The sequence below is a fragment of the Heterodontus francisci genome, chromosome 34 (genome assembly GCF_036365525.1).
Source record: "Heterodontus francisci isolate sHetFra1 chromosome 34, sHetFra1.hap1, whole genome shotgun sequence".
Taxonomy (NCBI): domain Eukaryota; kingdom Metazoa; phylum Chordata; class Chondrichthyes; order Heterodontiformes; family Heterodontidae; genus Heterodontus; species Heterodontus francisci.
Genome location: NC_090404.1, coordinates 38,462,882 through 38,484,330, shown reverse-complemented (window position 1 = coordinate 38,484,330; position 21,449 = coordinate 38,462,882). Strand labels below are relative to the sequence as shown.

The window sequence follows — 21,449 nt, the reverse complement described above, 5'->3', positions numbered from 1 at the left end:
TAATGGTGAATACTCTGTGTTGGGGTCATAGCAACACCGATCAAGACAGAGCTTGTTTTATGTCTTAAACCAGCTGCTGCACCTGCTAATGGAATGCAGCAAAGAACCAATCTTTACTCCATGAAAATGTATTTCTTCTTGATGGATGAAAACTATTGTCTCCTTTTACATCATCGCACTTACACATGCCTGTGCTTCAGGTTCCAACATTCAAACCTCTTCTCAGATTATTCCGACCACTATTAATACTGACTTCCTTCCATTTCATTTTACTGCAGCTTAGCCGACTGTAACATTCACTTTCATGTTTTTATTTCAAGCCTTTTTTTCTTAAAGCCTTTCTGGGTTACCACCGCTGATTCTCAGTTGCACATGTTCCATTCACACCAATGTTCATTTGGACCTTGAACTCAGTCCATACATTTCGGTCTGAGTGACTGCTCGGCAGACACACACTACAAAAGCAGGACTGGCCTTTGGAAGGACAGAGTCGGAATGCTGATAATATTTCTTTGGGGAATTTTCTGAGACAAGGAATGTGAATTGAGGAACTGGGTTTTGATTTCATGGCAGTTGGTGTTTTTCTCATGAACTGTGTTCTTTGATGAAGTAACGGAGACTTTTGATGAGGGCAGTGGTAATGTGGTTGCTGTTGTGGAGATGGATTTTCAAAAGTCATTTGGTGAAATACCACATAATCAACTTGTTAGAAAAATTAAAGTGATGGAATTAAAGGACCAGTGACAGCCTGGATACATAATTATCTGAGGGATATAAAACAGAGAATAGCGAGAAGAGAAGAGGACTGATTTCCAGGGTGATGGGGAAAAGCTGGATTGTGGGATTAAACTGACTGATCTTCCAAAGAGCTGGCACAGGCTCGGCGGGTCGAGAGGCTTCCTTCTGTGTTGTAAAATTCACTGATTCCATCATGTTAATTTTCACATCAACTGGGAGATGTAATGTAATTCAAGGCTCAAAGACAATGATTCCCAGAATATGTGCAAAGTCAGTTGCATAAAGTATTGTAGCGATAATTAAATACAAAGGGGAACTTCTACTGTGCTGTGATGGCCGAGTGGTTAAGGTGTTGGACTTGAAATCCAATGGGGGTTTCCCTGCGCAGGTTCGAACCCTGCTCACAGCGAAATTAGTGTAATTTTCCTCGAAAATGACTCCATTTGCTTATTGGAAATGTTCAAATGTGTTCACATCAAACAGATATTGTGGAAGCTGAACGAAAGGTGAGAAATAAACACAAAAATCAGCCTGTTCTCACATTGAACAACTTCTCCTTCAACTCCACTCACTTCCTTCAAGTCAAGGTGTTGCTATGGGTACCCCCATGGGTCCTAGTTATGCATGTCTTTTTGTGGGATATGTTGAGCATTCTTTGTTCTGGTCCAACTCAGGCCCCCTCCCCCAACTCTTTTTCCGGTACATTGATGACTGTATTGGTGCCATTTCCTGCTCCCGCCCCGAACTGGAAAACTTTATTAACTTTGCTTCCAATTTCCACCCTTCTCTCACCTTTACATGGTCTATCTCTGACACTTTCCTTCCCTTCCTCGACTTCTCTGTCTCCATCTCTGGGGATAGATTGTCTACTAATATCCATTATATGCCCACCGACTCCCACAGCGACCTCTACTACACTTCCTCACACCCTACCTCCTGTAAGGACTCCATTCCATTCTCCCAGTTTCTGCATCTCCGTCGCATCTGCTCTGATGATGCTACCTTCCATGACGGTGCTTCTGATATGACCTCCTTTTTCCTCAACTGAGGATTCCACCCCCGCCCCCCCCCCACCCCCACTGTTGTTGTCAGGGCCTTCAACCATGTCTGGCCCATTTCCCGCACCTCTACCCTCACCCCTTCCCCTCCCTCCCAGATCCGTGACAGGGTTCTCCTTGTCCTCACTTACCACCCCATCAGCCTCCATATCCAAAGGATCACCCTCCACCATTTCCGCCACCTCTAGCGTGATGCCACTACCAAATGCATCTTCCCCTCCCTTCCCCTGTCAGCATTCTGAAGGGATCGTTCCCTCTGCGACACCCTGCTCCACTCCTCCATTACCCCCACCACCTCGTCCCCGTCCCATGGGACCTTCCCCTGCAATCGCAGGAGGTGTAATACCTGCCCATTTACCTCCTCTCTCCTCACTATCCCAGGCCCCAAACACTCCTTTCAGGTGAAGCAGCGACTTACTTGTACATATTCCAATGTAGTATACTGTATTCGCTGCTCGCAATGTGGTCTCCTCTACACTGGGGAGACCAAACGCAGACTGGGTGACTGGTTTGCTGTACACCTCCCCTCAGTCCGCAAGCAGGACCCTGAGCTTCCAGTTGCTTGCCATTTCAACACTCCCCCCCACCCCCCCCCTGCTCTCATGTTCACATCTCTGTCCTGGGATTGCTGCAATCTTCCAGTGAACATCATCTCATTTACCGATTTGGCACACCACAGCCTGCCGGACTGAACATTGAGTTCAATCATTTCAGAGCATGAGTGGCCCCCCATTTCACTTTTACTTTTATTTTTAGTTCTTTTTTCTTTTTTACAACTTTTTTTTAATGTTTATTTCATTTCATCTTAGTTTGTTCAGTTTGCTTACCCACAGTTTTTTTTTTCATGTTTGTACTTGCTGCTGTTCAACCTTCAGTCCGTTAACATCCTATTTGTGCTAATGCTTTGTCTTTCAACACACCATTAACATATTGCTTGCCTTTACTCCATGACCTTTTGGTCAGCTTTGTGGCCTTGTCCAATCTACACCTTCTCCTTTGTTATCTCTTGCCCCACCCCCGCCTCACTTGCTTATAACCTTTGACATTTCTAATATTTGCTCGTTCTGAAGAAGGGTCACTGACCTGAAACGTTAACTATGCTTCTCTTTCCACTGATGCTGCCAGACCTGCTGAGTGGTTCCAGCATTTCTTGTTTTTATTTCAGATTTCCAGCATCTGCAGTATTTTGCTTTTACAAAAATCAGCCTGCTGGAAGTGAAGAAAAGGGAAAGGCAATTGGTGAGCTTCACTGGTGGTCGAATGGTTGGAGTTCAATACAGTTAATGCAACGACCTGGGTTCGATTCCTGGTCAAGAAATTGTCAGTTCTTGCTGCCCTGACAACTCACAAACATGATTTCCATTCAAATTGTATTTTAAAAGCATAAATGGTCAGCACCTCTGGTCTTACTTGTGGAGAGAGGGAAACACAATTAAAGGTTCAGATCAGTGATTATGCACCAGAACTGAAGAATTCAGGGATGTGACAGGTCGATGACAGAGCTCGGAAAGTTAAAGGGAACATGTGAAGGGATGTGACAAATTACAACACAGAGTGATGTATTGAGGAAAGGGAGGATGGGGCAAAGAAAATATGGGTGGCAGGCAATGGGGCAGCTTTTTCTGCTTGCTGTTCAAACTGCACAAATATCATTCCTGATCAACCAATCACAACTGCTCTGTCAGAGAATCACACTGGACTGAATGACCTCCTTCTGTGCTGTACCTTTCTGTAATTGTATGTTTCCAAACACCACTGCTGCTGCCTTCAAAGTTATTCTACCATCTTACAACACATTGCAGCAAAATACACTTTCTTAACTTGTGTCCTTGACTTTTGACATTCTGATACTAAGGAAAGTCAGTGAGAAGTTTTCTTGTCATTTCTATCACCAGCTTTGGAAGCAGACCTGCTGAATGACATTTTAAATGGTGCCAACCCTTCACTGCAGCTCAGCTCATCAAAACATTCACTGTTATCATCGGCCTGTTAGGCATCTTCCTGAGTTACATCTGCTGAACAACATTAGCTTCTCGCAGCTCCACTTTCTTCACATTGAAAGCCAGTGAGAAATTATGCACAGTTTGAAATCTAAGCAACAGGAAAAAGATTGGAAGGAGAGTGTGACTGGGGATAATTGCTAATGGGAACAACGCTTGCACATTCCAGTATTCAGTATCTGGAAGAAGCAGGAAGATGATATCACAGTACGTGTTTATCCTGTTATCTGTAAATTCCATCGCTTGTCAATGTCCTCCAAATTTCATTCCCACTCCCTGCTTTCCAGGTAAAGCTGGGTTTCCTGAATCTGGTATGTTGACATGAAGTAACTAATTCACCTGGGAGCTGGAGGAGGAGAAGGATCAGGAGGAAAAGCAGTGAAAGAAGAAGAAGGTGATCCCACATGAAACTGGCAGAATTTGATGTGTGTCAGTTGTTTCTATTGATGTATGACGGCAGTGTGTTGCTTTGCACAATTCACAGGAGCTGCATTGATTAGGTTGGTGCATCTTGGAAATTGAAACATGTACATCTTCAGCTTTATGCTCTTGTTAACACATTCTGTGCTGTTATTGCCGGGACAAGTCTTTTGTGTTCTAGCTAAACATTGGATTGTTTTAATGAGAAACCAATCTGTGGTGGAAGTGGGCTGAAGTGAAGAAATAGCAAAAGCAGCGTGGAGCAGCTAGCTTGCAGTGAGGTCTGGCAGATTCCCTGGTGCTCCAGTGATGAGAATTCGGTGGTTTTTCCACTGCAGACCTGATTACATTCCCGGTCAGGTGGGATTCTGACCTCTGAAGGAGCCTAACTTTGGGAGTCCCACCTTTTTTTTAGTAGGAAAATATTTGCTCTGAACTCTCTTAGCTCCTCCTTGAATGCCTCCCACTGCTCTGACAATGATTTACCGGCAAATTAGAATTAGAATTAGAATTAGAACATTACAGTGCAGTACAGGCCCTTCGGCCCTCGATGTTGCGCCGACCTGTGAAACCATCTGACCTACACGATTCCATTTTCATCCATATGTCTATCCAATGACCACATAAATGCCCTTAAAGTTGGTGAATCTACTGCTGCTGCATGCAGGGCGTTCCACGCCCTTACTACCCTTTGAGTAAAGAAACTGCCTCTCACATCTGTCCTATATCTATCACCCCTCAACTTGAAGCTATGTCCCCTCGTGTTTGCCATCACCATCCGAGGAAAAAGACGCTCACTATCCACCCTATCTAACCCTCTGATTATCTTATATGTCGCTATTAAGTCACCTCTCCTCCTCATTCTCTCCAACGAAAACAACCTCAAGTCCCTCAGCCTTTCCTCGTAAGACCTTCCCTCCATACCAGGCAACATCCTAGTAAATCTCCTCTGCACCCTTTCCATAGCTTCCACATCCTTCCGATAATGCGGTGACCAGAACTGCACACAATACTCCAGGTGCGGTCTCACCAGAGTTTTGTACAGCTGCAGCATGACCTCGTGGCTCCGAAACTCGATCCCCCTACTAATAAAAGCTAACACACCATATGCCTTCTTAACAGCCCTATTAACCTGGGTAGCAACCTTCAGGGATTTATGCACCTGGACACCAAGATCTCTCTGTTCATCTACACTACCAAGAATCTTCCCATTAGCCCAGTACTCTGCATTCCTGTTACTCCTTCCAAAGTGAATCACCTCACACTTTTCCGCATTAAACTCCATTTGCCATCTCTCAGCCCAGCTCTGCAGCCTATCTATGTCCCTCTGTACCCTACAACATCCTTTGGCACTATCCACAACTCCACCGACCTTAGTGTCATCCACAAATTTACTAACCCACCCTTCACCACCCTCTTCCAGGTCATTTATAAAAATGACAAACAGCAGTGGCCCCAAAACAGATCCTTGCGGTACACCACTAGTAACTAAACTCCAGGATGAACATTTGCCATCAACCACCACCCTCTGTCTTCTTTCAGCTAGCCAATTTCTGATCCAAAGCTCTAAATCACCTTCAACCCCATACTTCCGTATTTTCTGCAATAGCCTACCGTGGGGAACCTTATCAAACGCCTTACTGAAATCCATATACACCACATCCACTGTTTTACCCTCATCCACCTGTTTGGTCACCTTCTCGAAAAACTCAATAAGGTTTGTGAGGCACGATCTACCCGTCACAAAACCGTGCTGACTATCTCTAATGAACTTATTCTTTTCAAGATGATTATAAATCCTGTCTCTTATAACCTTTTCCAACATTTTACCCACAACCGAAGTAAGGCTCACAGGTCTATAATTACCAGGGCTGTCTCTACTCCCCTTCTTGAACAAGGGGACAACATTCGCCATCCTCCAGTCTTCCGGCACTATTCCTGTCGACAATGACGACATAAAGATCAAGGACAAAGGCTCTGCAATCTCCTCCCTAGCTTCCCAGAGAATCCTAGGATAAATCCCATCTGGCCCAGGGGATTTATCTATTTTCACACTTGCCAAAATTGATAACACCTCCTCCTTGTGAACCTCAATCCCATCTAGCCTAGTAGCCTGAATCTCAGTATTCTCAACTACATTTTCTTTAAATAGCTGTTTCCAGTCCTCTTTTAACAAATCAAATCTCCGATGAGTAAAAGTGACCTTCTCACATTTAAAATTTTAGCTCTTGGTCTATCTGCATCCTTTTCTAACTACGCTAAATAAAGCTGAATTATGATCACTGCCACTAAAATGCTCTCCCACTGACACCCCTTCCACCTGCACAGGTTTTTTCCTAAACACTACGTCCAGAACTGCCCCTTCTCTTGCTGGGTTTGCTCAGCATTGGCTAAAAATTCTCCTGAATGCACTGTAAGAATTTTGCTCCATCTATACTTTATGGACTTCAGAATCTTCAGAATTATACATAAATATTGAATCTTAATTTCCACATTGATAAACATTGGATTGAATTTGATGTAGCTATAAAGCAGTGTCTTTGAGCAACACGAAAGGAAATAGGTATTAAACTAAGTTAAAACTGCACTTATCTATCACTGTGTAGTGTGAGGGCACTTCATGATGCAATGATCTCTGCTCAAGACAATTCTTAAAGAGAACATCCCCTCTTGCATTATTTAACTCTGCTAATATTCCCTGTTGTATTTTCAGATAAAGCTGCATCATGAAACATTTTGATGTCTTGAAAATGTGCAACCTCCCCATATAGCAACTGAACCACTGAACTAATAAGAAAAAAAAACTACAACCCACACTTGTACACTTGTACATTCCATACCGAAGCATCAGGACAAGTATCGCACTGTTACCAGACCTGGGTTCATCCAGCAGCCCCAGAGGAAGGAATTTTATTCCAGACAGTCACTGAGGAGAGAGGAACAAAGAGAGAAAAGGAGAAAGAGAACGACAGAGAGATCAATAGAGTCTGGAGTAGATGCTGAAAGGAACAGATTCACAATTCCATATTTTACTTCATTGAGATTGCCAGACAGAAAGCAAGAAAAGACACAAAGCTGTGCATTTAAACAGCGCCTTTCACGTCATCAGGATCTCACAAAGCACTTTACAGTCAATAAAGTACTTTTGAAGTGTGGTTTCTTCTGTAATCTCATGACAGAGAGAGACAGAACGTTCGACAAAAATACTGATTCAGCAGATGCCAAAATATGATCTTAAGAATTACATCTCAATATGGAAACTTTATTTACAGGTCTGTAAAAATCTTATTGTTTGTTTGGTTCCGGTTCAGTAAGTGTAAACCTGAAGCAGAGTGAATAAATTCGCCTCTAATCCCTGATGAAACAGGGACAAAGCTTCCCAAATTCTATCAGGTCACCTTCCAGCCTTCTCTATTCTCGAGGTTTTCCTGTTTGTTTTAACCTCTCCGTCTGGTAAAAGTTGTGAGTGAACGTTTATTTTCCTGTTCACCGTGAGACCTGGCAGCAGTGGAAACAATTCCAAATCTCCTATTTGAAATTCTTCTTCATTTGTTTATTAATTCATTATCTCGATGTGTTTATTACCTTAACCACTCGACTATGATTTCTCGTTCTCTATCTGTTTAAATGTTGCTCAGTGAAAATTTCAATCATCCTCTGCTTTGCAACACACGAACATTGAATCGCTGAACATTCTCTGCTCGAGAAAATGCAGAGACAATCTCGTATTGTATTATTTTTACCCTGCCATTTTCCTCTGTAACATGTTAAAATAACTCTATACAACTAAAATAAATCAAGTTTATGAAGGTAAAAATCCAGTCACCTCCTCGGGGATTTGAACCACATTGACACACATAGAACGACACACACAGATTTGTGCACCGAGAGTGAGGGAGGCCTAAAGAGAGACAGACAGCCGGAAAGAAAGTGTGTCCAATTTGGCAAATTTTTGTTCCATTTCTAAACGTAAATTTTGAAATGCAAATGAGAAAATCTTGGAGGGATTGAAAGGTGCAGGATTTTATTATCTGTAATTGATGATTGGTTCTGCAGGGACCTGGTTAAACTTTGAAATAATCAGAAAGGTAGGCAGCAGGACACGAGCACCCACACAGAATTCACAACAGATTGTTAAGTTTATCATCTTAACCACTCGGCTACAACTGCATGCAAGAAAGCATTATGCCTGGTAAATGGAGTTCGGTCATAAAAGCAACAGCAAAGTTAAAAATAAACTCGCCCAACTTGGGTTGAAGTTTAGTAGAAAAGTAACAAGACTGTGGTTGCTGAAAATCTGAAATAAAAGCAGAAAGTAATGGAAATACTCAGCAGGTTCGCCAGCACCTGTGGAGTGAGAAACAGAGTTAATGTTTCAGGTTAGGGATCTTTCAGCAGATCTCGATGTCACCTCTTCTTCTGCCAAAATTTTTCAATCTGTACTCTCTGGATCTTCAATCCTTCAGCCAATAGAAACAGTTCCTCTTTAATTCTTGGATCTAAACCCTTCATTTAAGCATTCGATCAATTCTCCTCTCTCCTTCTCTGCTCGAAGATGAACAACCCCAGCTTCTCCAGTCTATCCACATATCTGGAATCTCACATTCCTGAATTATATTTTCCAGAAGATTGAAGACGTCAAAAGCAAAAACATTTGATGTTTTCAACACGGCTGCTGAAATAGCCAGAATGTCATGAGCTTCGAATCATTTATAGATCATTTAAAGATGACTTCGAAAAAAATCACCTCGTGCTAATTTAAAATAACAGTTTAAGTTTCTGATTTTGCTCCCCAGGTTGATTGCAGTGCAGTGTTTCCATAAAGTTAGAGTTCTCATCTTTCTTGTATTTGGGAACAGTCCCCAGTTCAAAACCATGTTGAAACCTTATCAAAACGTATTCCATGAAATACCAGGAAATCTTGAGTGATAGACATTCGTCAATTCATGTTATCAAATTGCAATATGTCACAGATTGTTACATTTGCTTTTCCTCTGTACAGTTCTGTACACTCAAGCTGTTCACAGCGTCTTTCACTCAATTTCCTTTCTACCCCTGTCAGAGCAGAAAGTCACCCTCAACGTTGAACATTACAGCTGATTTCTGTTCAGATTTGTGAGCGATTATTAAAGGATCATTCCGTGCGACCTCGGTTAATAACAGCAGGTCAAAGCTTTATGTCGCACATGAAAACAGTTACATCAATTATTCACCCATTCCCAACGCCACAGTCAGTGAGACCGGGACAAGCAGCAATATTCTAAACCCACACTCTCCAATCACCCACTGTCAACAGAAAACAACAAATCAATCAGAGGGTTACTGCACATGCGTGGGACACGGGACACTTCAGCCCGGGCCAAACATCCTCATACTCTGAGCACAATGAATGAGTCACAAGCAATAGTAACAAGTTTCGAAATCGTTCCCATGTAAAATGTGTTCATGTTATTTAAAAGCTGACTGTTCTGTATCTGAAAGTGAGCACCATGGGCTTTGTGTTTTTCGTGTTTGTCTGTTAGGTTTGCAATTCAATTTGTGGTGGATATTGAAGAGAATCTCATATCAAAATGAGGACACAACGTAGGTAAACAATAAATCCCAGAACAATTCCTCAGTAAAATGAATTGCAATCTTTGGAAGGCGGTGCAGCTAAAAAGTGGAAGATGGGAATGATGTTATTGATGATTGAGTGGAATGTATTGCATCCTTGGGCTTTTGTTGATCAATTTCCTTTTACATCTTGGAACACAAAAAAAGCTGAGGCACCAGGAGGAAACCAACAGTTATCTCACTTTAATGAGAGATATGACAACGCTACCGTGGGTTGTCCAGTTACCTCAGTCAATAGAGCATGAGATTCTTAATTTCATGGTCATGGGTTGGAGCTCCATGTTCACTGTGATTGTTTTAAACTTTGTTTCTGCTTTCTCGGGCGAATCCCAGCTCTCCATTCCTCCACCACTGTCATCCGCACTCAAACTGTGTCTTTCTCCAGCACGCTGTTGTGAATGTCACAATTCCTGATTTACAAGTGTCCTCCGAATCACTGGACATGTGAGAGACAAGTTTGTAGATGCAGCCTAATGTACAGTAAATGATAATACTTTGAAAGTGGGAAGTTCCAGTGCAGCTTTTGTACAAAACAAAAAACTTCTCTGTCACAGAATGAGAATGGTCACTTCCTGGGGGACAAATAGCATTGGATCCACGTCGAAAAGGATTCCAATGACAATGATCGGATTCATTAGATTCAGGGAGAAAAACTCGGAAACTCATCCTGAACGTCATTTACATGCAGATGAGCTGAGGAATGATTGGATAAGGCTGGGTTTGTATTCCTTGGAACAGAGGAAGTTAAGGGGAGATGTAATGGAGGTGTATAAAATTATGAGGGACCTGTTTCTCATAAGACAGGCCAGAATGAGGTTTTCATTGCTGAAGCCACATTTAGCACTGTCAGTAGAAGAAAAACAATCAAGACAGAAAGAGAGCCATGATAGGGGTAGAGTGGGAGAAAGAATTCTGAAGTTGAACCAGAAGGTGAGAGTGAAGATTCATCATCACTAGTGGTTGAAGTGGCGACCAGGAAGAGTGGTGGAAGATGTGGTCCTCGTACATAGTTAGTAAAGATGTTTTGTAGTGGAAAGGTTAGGTTTGGACATATCGTTCATTTTTTACCTTCAGAGGTTCGCAAAAAAAGGAAGGAATTTGGAAAGAATCAAATGTGTCTGACAACTCAGATAGTTTTGTTATGAGTTGAGCACCAATAGTTACTCAAACACAAATCATGCCAGAAACTTGTGCAAGAAAATGTTTGAGTTCAGATCCAAGGCACAGTTCGAGAGACATGTCTGATGAAGTGGAAATTTCAAATGTAGCTCAAGGTCAAAATCAGCCTCTGTTGGAGAAACCTCTCCTCAGACTCAGTCCAAGATGGTTCAAGGTCTTTCCACAAGTTCTGGAAATTTGAGTCAGGATAGAAGGTGCCAGAGAAGGTGCCAAGAAATGTGTAAGGTCAGTCCTAGCAATTACAGGCCAGTTGGTTTAACATCAGTAGTGGGTAAGATTTTCGTAACAATAGTCATGGAAAATATCAATTTACACGTAGAGAGGTTCGAGGTAATTAAAATAACCAGCATGGATTTGTAAAAGACAGATCATGCATGACTAATTTAATTGAATTTTTTTATGAAGTAAAGGAGAATTTTGATGAAGGGAGTGTGCTGAATGTTGTTTATATGGATTTTAATAAAATATTTGATAAGGTACCACATTAAAGGCTTGTTAATAAAATTGTGACTCGTGGAATAGGACGGTCAGTGTCCGGTTGGATAAAATATTGGCTTAAGGACTGAAAACAACAAGTCAAAGAAAATGGTTGTTTTTCAGACTGCAGGATGTTAGATAGTGATGTTCCCCAAGGGTCAGTGCTGATTTTTGTTCTTCATGTAAATTACGTGAATCCAGGAATAGATAGCACGATTTCAAAATTTGATGATGACACCAAACTTGGAGCTGCAGCAACCAGTGAGCATAATATGAACAGCCTATAACAGGCCATAGATAGGACAGTAGAATGGGCAGAATGGTGGCAGATAGAATTTTATCCTCACAAGTGTGAAGTGATGCATTTTGACAGAAGAATTAAGAAGAGGCAATGTAGACGTAATAGCATAGTTCAAAAGAGCGTGCTGGAACAGAGTGACCTGGGAGTGCTGGTGCATAGATCTGTGAAGGTGGCAAGATATACTGAGAGAATAGTTAGTAAAGCATAAGGAATCTTAGGCTTAATAAAAAGAAGTACTCAGTACAATTATGGTGAACCTTTATAAAGCTCTGGTTAGCCACAACTCTGTCCTGCTCTTGTCACCACATTTCAGGAATGATATAGGTAGGGGAGGTCCTTAATGAATCCGTTGCTTCAGTATTCACTTGTGAGAGGGACCTTGTCGTTTGTGAGGACAGCGTGGAACAGGCTGATGTGCTCGAACAGGTTGATGTTAAGAAGGAGGATGTGCTGGAAATTTTGAAAGACATGATGATAGATAAGTCCCCGGGGCCATAAGGGATATACCCAAGGTTATTACGGGAAGCGAGGAAAGAATTTGCTGTGCCATTGGCGATGATTCAGTTTAGTTCAGAGATACAGCACTGAAACAGGCCCTTCGGCCCATCGAGTCTGTGCCGACCATCAACCACTCATTTATACTAAGCTTACACTAATCCCATATTCCTACCACATCCCCACCTGTCCCTATATTTCCCTATCACCTACCTATACTAGGGGCAATTTATAATGGCCAATTAACCTATCAACCTGCAAATCTTTGGCATGTGGGAGGAAACCGGAGCACCCGGAGGAAACCCACGCAGACACAGGGAGAACTTTGATGATCTTTGCGTCCTCACTGTCCACTGGAGTGGTACCAGATGATTGGAGGGTGGCAAATGTTATTCCCTTGTTCAAGAAAGGGAATAGGGATAACCCTGGGAATTACAGACCAGTCAGTCTTACCTTGGTGGTGGGCAAATTATTGGAGAGGATTCTGAGAGACAGGATTTATGATTATTTGGAAAAGCATAGTTTGATTAGAGACAGTCAGCATGGCTTTGTGAGGGGCAGATCATGCCTCACAAGCCTTATTGAATTCTTTGAGAATGTGACAAAACACACTGATGAAGGAAGAGCAGTGGATGTGGTGTATATGGATTTTAGCACGGCGTTTGATAAGGGTCCCCATGGTAGGCTCATTCAGAAAGTAAGGAGGCATGGGATACAGGGAAATTTGGCTGTCTGGATACAGAATTGGCTGGCCCACAGAAGACAGAGTGTGGTAGTAGGTGGAAAGTATTCAGCCTGGAGCTCGGTGACCAGTGGTGTTCCACAGGGATCTGTTCTGAGACTTCTGCTCTTTGTGATTTTTATAAATGACTTGGATGAGGAAGTGGAAGGTTGGGTTAGTAATTTTGCCGATGACACAAAGGTTGCTGGAGTTGTGGATAGTGTGGAGGGCTGTTGTAGGTTGCAACGGGACATTGACAGGATGCAGAGCTGGGCTGAGAAGTGGCAGATGGAGTTCAACCTGGAAAAGTGTGAAGTGATTCATTTTGGAAGGTCGAATTTGAATGCAGAATACAGGCTTAAAGACAGGATTCTTGGCAGTGTGGAGGAACAGAGGGATCTTGGGGTCCATGTCCATAGATCCCTCAAAGGTGCCACCCAAGTTGATAGGTTTGTTAAGAAGGCAAATGATGTGTTGGCTTTCAGTAACAGGGGGATTGAGTTTAAGAGCAGCGAGGTTGTGCTGCAACTCTATAAAGCCCTGGTTAGACCACACTTGGAATATTGTGTTCAGTTCTGGTCGCCTCATTATAAGAAGGATGTGGAAGCTTTAGAGAGTTTGCAGAGGAGATTTACCAGGATGCTGCCTGGACTGGAGGGCATGTCTTATGCAGAAAGGTTGTGGGAACTCGGGCTTTTCTCATTGGAGCGAAGAAGGATGAGAGGTGCCTTGATAGAGGTGTATAAGATGATGAGAGGCATAGATAGAGTGGATAGCCAGATACTTTTTCCCAGGGCAGAAAGGGCTATCACCAGGGAGCATAATTCTAAGGTGACAGGAGGAGGTTTAGAGGAGATGTCAGAGGTAGGTTCTTTACACGGAGAGTGGTGGGTGCGTGGAATGCACTGCCAGCGGTGGTAGTAGAAGCAGATACATTAGGGACATTTAAGCAACTCTTGGATAGGTACATGGATGATAGTAGAATGAAGGGTATGTAGGTAGTTTGATCTTAGAGTAGGTAAAAGGGTCGGCACAACATCGTGGACCGAAGGGCCTGTACTGTGCTGTACTGTTCTATGTACTATGTTCTTTGATATGAGGGTCCTTGAGAGGGTTCAGAGGAGATTTAGCAGAAGGGTTCCAGGGATGGAGCATTTTAGTTACAAGGTTAGGTTCGCATCCACAGTATTTTGCTTTTATTTTAGGTTGGCAGAGCTGGGGTTGTTCTCCTTTGAACAAAAGAGATTGAGGGGAGATTTAATAGAAGTCTACCAGATTATGACAGGCTTGGATAAGTTAGACAAGGAAACATTGTTCCCATTAACAGACTGCACAAGGAGTAGCGACCACAAATTGCCAGTTCTGTGGAAAGAAAGGATGTGGGGGAGTAAGAGGAAGCTCTGTTTTTATATTTCAAGTGATAATGACCTGGAACTCGCTGCCCACAAGAGTGGTGGAAGCAGAAATGATCAATGCCTTCAGGAGGAATTCTGAGAAAAGCAGACTTGCAGGGCTACGGGCATCGAGCCTGACTGCGTTGCTCTGTGCAGAGATGGCATGGACCGAGTTGTCTCCTTCTCTGCTGGAAATAACTATGAAGTTTTGCAGTGCTCTCACCACACGTGGCTCCTGTTCCTTTGATGTCACCTCACAGTTCTATTGTTCCCCTTCTTCTGGCCAGTTCAGACGAACGAAACACTGCTCCCTGCACTGCACAGCTGTTTCTCATTGCTCCCCGTGTCTAAAATTCTGTGCTCCAGGTGAGGATCGAACTCACAACCTCGGCATAGCTCATCAATTGCACTGCTGTATAAGTACCACGCGCTTACCGATTGCGCCACTGGAGCCACATTGTTCTCTCTCTAGTATGGCGAATTACAGGCAAGTTCGCCGAACATCAGTCATCTGGAAAATGTCCGAATCTATCAGAAAGGAAGTATTAACAAGCACTGGGAAAATCATTGTCTGATCAAACGAATTCAACATGTTTTTACCGAATGGAAATCTTGATTGACAGATTTATTCCAGAATTCTGAGGATGTAACTGAAAGGGCAGGAATGTGGTATAATTGGATTTCCAAAAGGCATTCGGTAAGATACCATCGAAGATTAATACACTAGATAAAGGCTCATGGAATTGAAGTAATATATTAACATGCAAGGAGAACTTAGAGGTTAACAGACAGAAAGCAACGAGTAGGGATAAATGGAGCATTTTCAAGATATCAGACTGCAACTCGTGGAGTGCCGCAAGGATCAGTGCTGGGGCCAAAGCTTTGTCCAACTCCGAGAGTGTGGTGGAAGTGGATTCGGTCCTGGGTTGAAGAGAAGATTGGTCCTTATCATCATTGATGCCAGCCTCAAGAGAATTCCATTAAATCCACGTGCTATCAAGAGACGGGTGAAAGCACTGAATATAGAAAACACGATGGGCCCTGACACAATTCCAACTGTCATACTGAAGATCTGTGCTCTCGAACCAGCTGTGGCCTGAGAGAAACTGTTTCAGTACAATTTCAAAACGCACATCTTCCTGACAATGCGAAATTTGCCCAGCTATGTCCTGTCTACAAAAATCGGGAAGAGTCCAATCCGCCCATTAACTGCCCCATCAGTCCACTCTCAATCATCAGCAAAGTGGTGGAAGGTATGGTTGACAGTGCTATCAATAAACATTTACTCAGGAACACATCGTTGACCGATGCTCAGTTTGGGTTCCACCAGGGGCACTCAATTCCAGACTTCATTACAACCTTGGCCAAACATGGAAAATAGAGCTGTATTCAAGAGGTGACAGTGACTGAAATTGACATAAAAATAACATTAGACCGAGTATGGGATCAAGGAGCCCGAGCTAAACTGGAGGCAATGGGAAAGAGGGGGAAATGCTCCACGAGATGATGTCTTACCTAACACAAAGGTACGTCCCAGGGTGAGTGTTTGCTCGAGTGGTTGGGGGGGATTGAACTAAAATGGCAGGGGGATTGGAAACTTTGCAAGGAGTCAGAGGAAGGCGGATCAAGGACAAGAACAAAAGACATTAAGGGGAATAAGAAAAGTAACAGGCAGAGAAATCAAGGGCCTGAATCAAACAGGGCCACAGTGAAAAATAGTGGGAAGGAGACAAGCAACGTAAAAAAGACAAGCCTTAAGGCTTTGTGACTTAACGTGTGGAGTATTAACGATCTACTTCTTTGGCCTCCTTGTCTTGGGAGACAATGGGTAAGTGCCTGGAGGTGGTCAGTGGTTGGTGGAACAGCAACTGGAGTGGCGAAAAAGGTCAATTCGAGAGTGACAGACTCTTCCACAGGTACTGCAGATAAAATTGGTTGTCGGGGCTGTTACGTAGTTGGCTCTCCCCTTGCACTTCTGACTTTTTTCCTGCCAACTGCTAAGTCTCTTTGACTCACCACACGTTAGCCCCACCTTTATGGCTGCCACCAGCTCTGGAGATCACTGACAACTGACTCGCACGACTTGTGATCCATGTCACAGGACTTCATGTCGCGTTTGCAGACGTGTTTAAAGCGGAGACATGGACGGTTGGTGGGTCTGATACCAGTGACGAGCTCACTGTACAATGTGTCCTTGTGGATCCTGCCATCTTCCATGCAGCTCACATGGCCAAGCCATCTCAAGTGCCACTGACTCAGTAGGGTGTATAAGTTGGGGATGTTGGCCGCCTCGAGGACTTCTGTGTTCGAGATACGATCCAGCCACTTGATGCCACGGATTCTCCGGAGGCAGTAATGATGGAATGAATTGAAACTTCGCTCTTGGCTGACATACGTTGTCCAGGCCTCGTTGCTGCAGAGCAAGGTACTGAGGATACAGGCTTGATACACTCGGAACTTTGTGTTCCGTGTCAGTGCGCCATTTTCCCACACTCTCTTGGCCTGTCTGGACATCGCAGTGGAAGCCTTTCCCATGCGCTTGTTGATTTGTGCATCGAGAGACAGGTTACTGGTGATAGTTGAGCCCAGGCAGCTGAACTCTTGAACCACTTCCAGAGCGTGGTCGCCATTATTGATGGATGGAGCATTTCTGACGTCCTGTCCCAAGATGTTCGTTTTCTTGAGGCTGATGGTTAGGCCAAGTTCGTTGCAGGCAGCCGAAAACCTGTCAATGATCCTCTGCAGACACTCTCCAGTGTGAGATGTTAATGCAGCATCGTCAGCAAAGAGGAGTTCCCTGATGAGGACTTTCCGTACTTTGGTCTTCGCTCTTAGACGGGAAAGGTTGAACAACCTGCCCCCTGATCTTGTGTGGAGGAAAATTCCTTCTTCTGAAGACTTGAACGCATGTGAGAGCAGCAGAGAGAAGAAGATCCCAAACAGTGTGGGTGCGAGAACACAGCCCTGTTTCACGCCACTCAGGATAGGAAAGGGGTCTGATGAGGCACTGCTATGCTAAATTGTGCCTTTCATATTGTCATGGAATGAGGTGATGATACTTAGTAGCTTTGGTGGACATCCGATCTTTTCTCGTAGTCTGAAGAGACCACGTCTGCTGACGAGGTCAAAGGCTTTGGTGAGATCAATGAAAGCAACGCAGAGGGGCATCTGTTCATAGCCTTTCTCCTGCAGCTGACGATGGGAGAACAGCATATCAATGGTCAATCACTCTGCTCGAAAGCCACACTGTGCCTCAGGGTGGACACGCTCGGCCAGCTTCTGGAGCCTGTTTGAAGGGACTCGAGTGAAGACTTTTCCCACTGTGCTGAGCAGGGATATTCGATGGTAGTTGTTGCAGTCACTGCATTCACCTTTGTTCTTACAGAGGGTGATGATATTGGCATTGTGCATATCCTGTGGTACTGCTCCCTCGTCCCAGCACAGGCAAAGCAATTCGTCGAGTGCTGAGAGTATAGCAGGCTTAGCACTCTTGATTATTTCAGGGGCAATGCCATCCTTCCCAGGGGCTTTTCCACTGGCTAGAGAATCAATGGCATCAGTTCCGATTTTGTTGGATATACGTCCAGCTCATCCATGACTGGCAGAGACTGGGCTGCATTCAGGGCGGTCTGAGTGAACACATTTTCCCTGGAGTGCAGTTCTAGGTAGCGCTCCACCCAGAGGTCCATTTGCTTGCGTTGGTCAGTGATTGTGTCCCGATTTAGATTTGAGGGGGCGATCTTCTTGATGGTTGGCCCAGAAGCTCTCTTAATGCCATCATACATATCTCTGATGTTTCCGGTGTCAGAGGCAAGCTGAATATGGCTGCATAGGTGTTGCCAGTAGTCATTTTCTCAGCGCCTAGCTGTTCTTTGTGCAGCGTTTCTGGCTGCATTAAGTGCTACGGATGTCAGCTCGATGGGGGCTGTGGATAAGAAATTCTGCTCGTGTTGATGTGCGAGTAGCTCTTCTGCTTGGAGTGATGCAGCTTCTTTGGTTTCAGTCTAACCTTGATGCACACCAGGGAATGGTCGGTATTAGCAATAAAGTGGATGAATTAATTGCACAAATGAATGTAAATGGGTGCGTTATAGTTGGGATTACGGAGACATCGCTGCAGGCTGACCAGAGATGGGAAACGAACATCCAGGGTTATTTGAAATAAAAACAAAAAGTGCTGGAAATACTCAGCAGGTCTGGCAGCATCTGTGGAGAGAGAAGCAGAGTTAACGTTTCAGGTCAGTGACCCTTCTTCAGAACTGGCAAATATTAGAAATGTAAAAGGTTAGAAGCAAGTAAAGTGTGGGTGGGGCAAGAGATCACAAGGAGAAGGTGTAGATAGGACAAGGTCACAGAATAGCTGTGAAGGTCATGGAGCAAAGATATGTTAATGGTGTGCTAAAAGACAAAGCATTCGTACAGAAAGGGTGTTAACGGACTGGAAATTGAACAGCCACAAGGGCCAAAATGAAAAAAACAGTGGGTAAGCAAACTGAACAAACTAATGTATGGCAGATGAAGTATAATGTGAATAAATGTGAGGTTATCCACTTTGGTGGCAAAAGCAGGAAGGCAGATTATTATCTGAATGCCTATAAACTGAGAGAGGAGAATATCCAATGAGACCTGGGTGTTCTCGTACACCAGTCACTAAACGTAAGCATGCAGGTGCGACAGGTGTTCAAATAAATGCAAATGTTATGTTGGCCTTCGTTGCGATAGGATTCGAGTACAGGAGCATGAATGTCTTGCTGCAATTATACAGGGCCTTGGTGAGGCCACACCTGGAATACTGTGTAGTTTTGGTCTCCATATCTGAGGTAGGATGTTCTTGCTGTCGAGGGAGCGCAACAAGCCAAAAGACTTGCAGGTTGGTAGGTAAATTGGCCATTATAAATTGTCACTAGTATAGGTTGGTGGTAGGGAGATATAGGGACAGATGGGGGTGTTTGGTAGGAATATGGGATTAGTGTAGGATTAGTATAAATGGGTAGTTGATGTTCGGCACAGACTCGGTGGGCTGAAGGGCCTGTTTCAGTGCTGTATCTCTAATCTAAACCACATTCCAAAGTGGCAATCTGTGTGTGGAGCCGGAGGTTATAGGTGAGGTTTCAAAAGATTACTTTTCACCTGTGTTCACTATGGAGAAGGATGATGTGGGTGTAGAGATCAGGGAGGGAGATTGTGATATACTTGAACATATTAACATTGAAAGGGAGGAATTATTAGCTGTTTTAGCGGGCTTAAAATTTGATAAATCCCCAGGCCAAGATGAGATGTATCCCAGGCTATGATGTGAGGCAAGGGAGGTGATAGCAGGGGCTCTGACACAAATTTCCAGATCCTCTCTGGCCACAGGAGACAGACCAGAGGATTGGAGGACAGCGAATGTGGTACCTTTATTCAAGAAGGGTAGCAGGGATAAAGCAGGTAATGACAGACTGGTGAGTCTAACATCAGTGGTTGGGCAACTATTGGAAGAAATTCTGAGGGACAGGATTAATCTCCACTTGGAGAGGCAGGGATTAACCAGAGATAGTCAACATGTCTTTGTAAGGGGGAGGGGTGGGTGGGTGGGGGTGGGTGATCGTGTCTAACTAACCTGATTGAATTCTTTGAGGTGGTGACTAGATGTGTAGATGTGGGTAAACCAGTTGATGTAGTCAAATGGACTTTAGTAAGTCTTTTGATAAGGTCCCGCATGGGAGATTGGTTAAGAAGGTAAAGGCCCATGGGATGCAGGGAAATTTGGCAAAGTGGATCCACAATTGGCTTAGTGGCAGGAGGCAGAGGGTGGTCGTCGAGGGTTGTTTTTGTGAGTGGAAGCCTGTGACCAGTGGTGTAGCGCAGGGATCAGTGCTGGGACCCTTGCTGTTTGCAGTGTACATTAATGATTTAGACATGAACACAGGAGGTGTGATCACTAAGTTCGCAGAAGACACGAAAATTGGTGGCGTCATAAATAGTGAGGAGGAATGCCTTAGATTACAGGACGGTATAGAGGGGCTGGTAAGATGGGCAGAGCAGTGGCAAATGGAATTTGATCCTGATAAGTGTGAGGTGATGCATTTTGGGAGGACTAACAAGGCAAGGGAATATACAATGGATGGTAGGACCCTAGGAAATACAGAAGGTCAGAGGGACCTTGGTGTACTTGTCCACAGATCACTCAAAGCAGCATCACTGGTAGATCAGGTGGTTAGGCAGGCATATGAGATAATTGCCTTTATCAGCCGAGGCATAGAATATAAGAGCAGGGAGGTTATGATGGAGCTGTATCAAATGCTAGTTAGGCCACAGCTGGAGTACTGTGCACAGTACTCTGGGCAGCACACTATAGAAAGGATGTGATTGCCCTGGAGAGGGTGCAGAGGAGATTCACGACTATGTTGCTTGACCTGGAGCATTTCCGCTATGAAGAGAGACTGAAATGGCTCTGGTTATTTTCCTTGGAGTAGAGAAGACTGAAGGGGGACATGATTGAGGTATACAAAATTATGAGGGGCATTGATAGGTTAGATAGGAAGAAACGTTTACCTTAGCGGAGGGGTCAATAACCAGGGGGCATAGATTTAAGGTAGGGGGCAGGAGGTTTAGAGTGGATTTGAGGGAAAAAGTTCACTCAGAGGGCGGTTGGAATTTGGACAACACCACCTGAAGGATTGGAAGAGGCAGGAACCCTCACAACATTTACCAAGTACTTCGATGAGCACTTGAAACGGCAGAGAATACAAGGCTACGGACCAAGTGCTGAAAAATGGGATTAGAATAATTAGGTGCTTCATTCCCAGCACAGACACAATTGGCCAAAGGGCGTGTTTTTCTGCTGGATAACTCTATGACCGGCAGAGTTGCGAACCATTTGCTGTTTTTTTTAATGCCAGTCACGTTTGTGAGAGTTGTCATAACAGTAAAAGAAACTGATTACTTTCTGACCAGGAATCAAACCCAGAACGCGAGAGTGAATGCATTAAGCCCACACCACTCGAACACCAGTGAAGCTCACCCACGCCTTTTAATATTAGTTGCTTTTCCCATTTCTTCCCCTTCAAC

General features: G+C 44.0%; 2 non-coding genes across 2 annotated transcripts; one reads left to right on the top strand and one right to left on the bottom strand.

Moving 5' to 3' along the window:
• Nucleotides 1-1,064: 1,064 nt before the first annotated feature.
• On the top strand, nucleotides 1,065-1,147 carry trnas-uga (transfer RNA serine (anticodon UGA)). The gene has a single exon. It is a non-coding gene; the product is annotated as a tRNA-Ser (tRNA).
• A 13,607-nt stretch (nucleotides 1,148-14,754) lies between these two features.
• Nucleotides 14,755-14,849, bottom strand: trnai-uau (transfer RNA isoleucine (anticodon UAU)). Its single transcript has 2 exons — nucleotides 14,812-14,849; nucleotides 14,755-14,790 (listed from the first exon to the last, which is right to left on the bottom strand). It is a non-coding gene; the product is annotated as a tRNA-Ile (tRNA).
• Nucleotides 14,850-21,449: the final 6,600 nt, after the last annotated feature.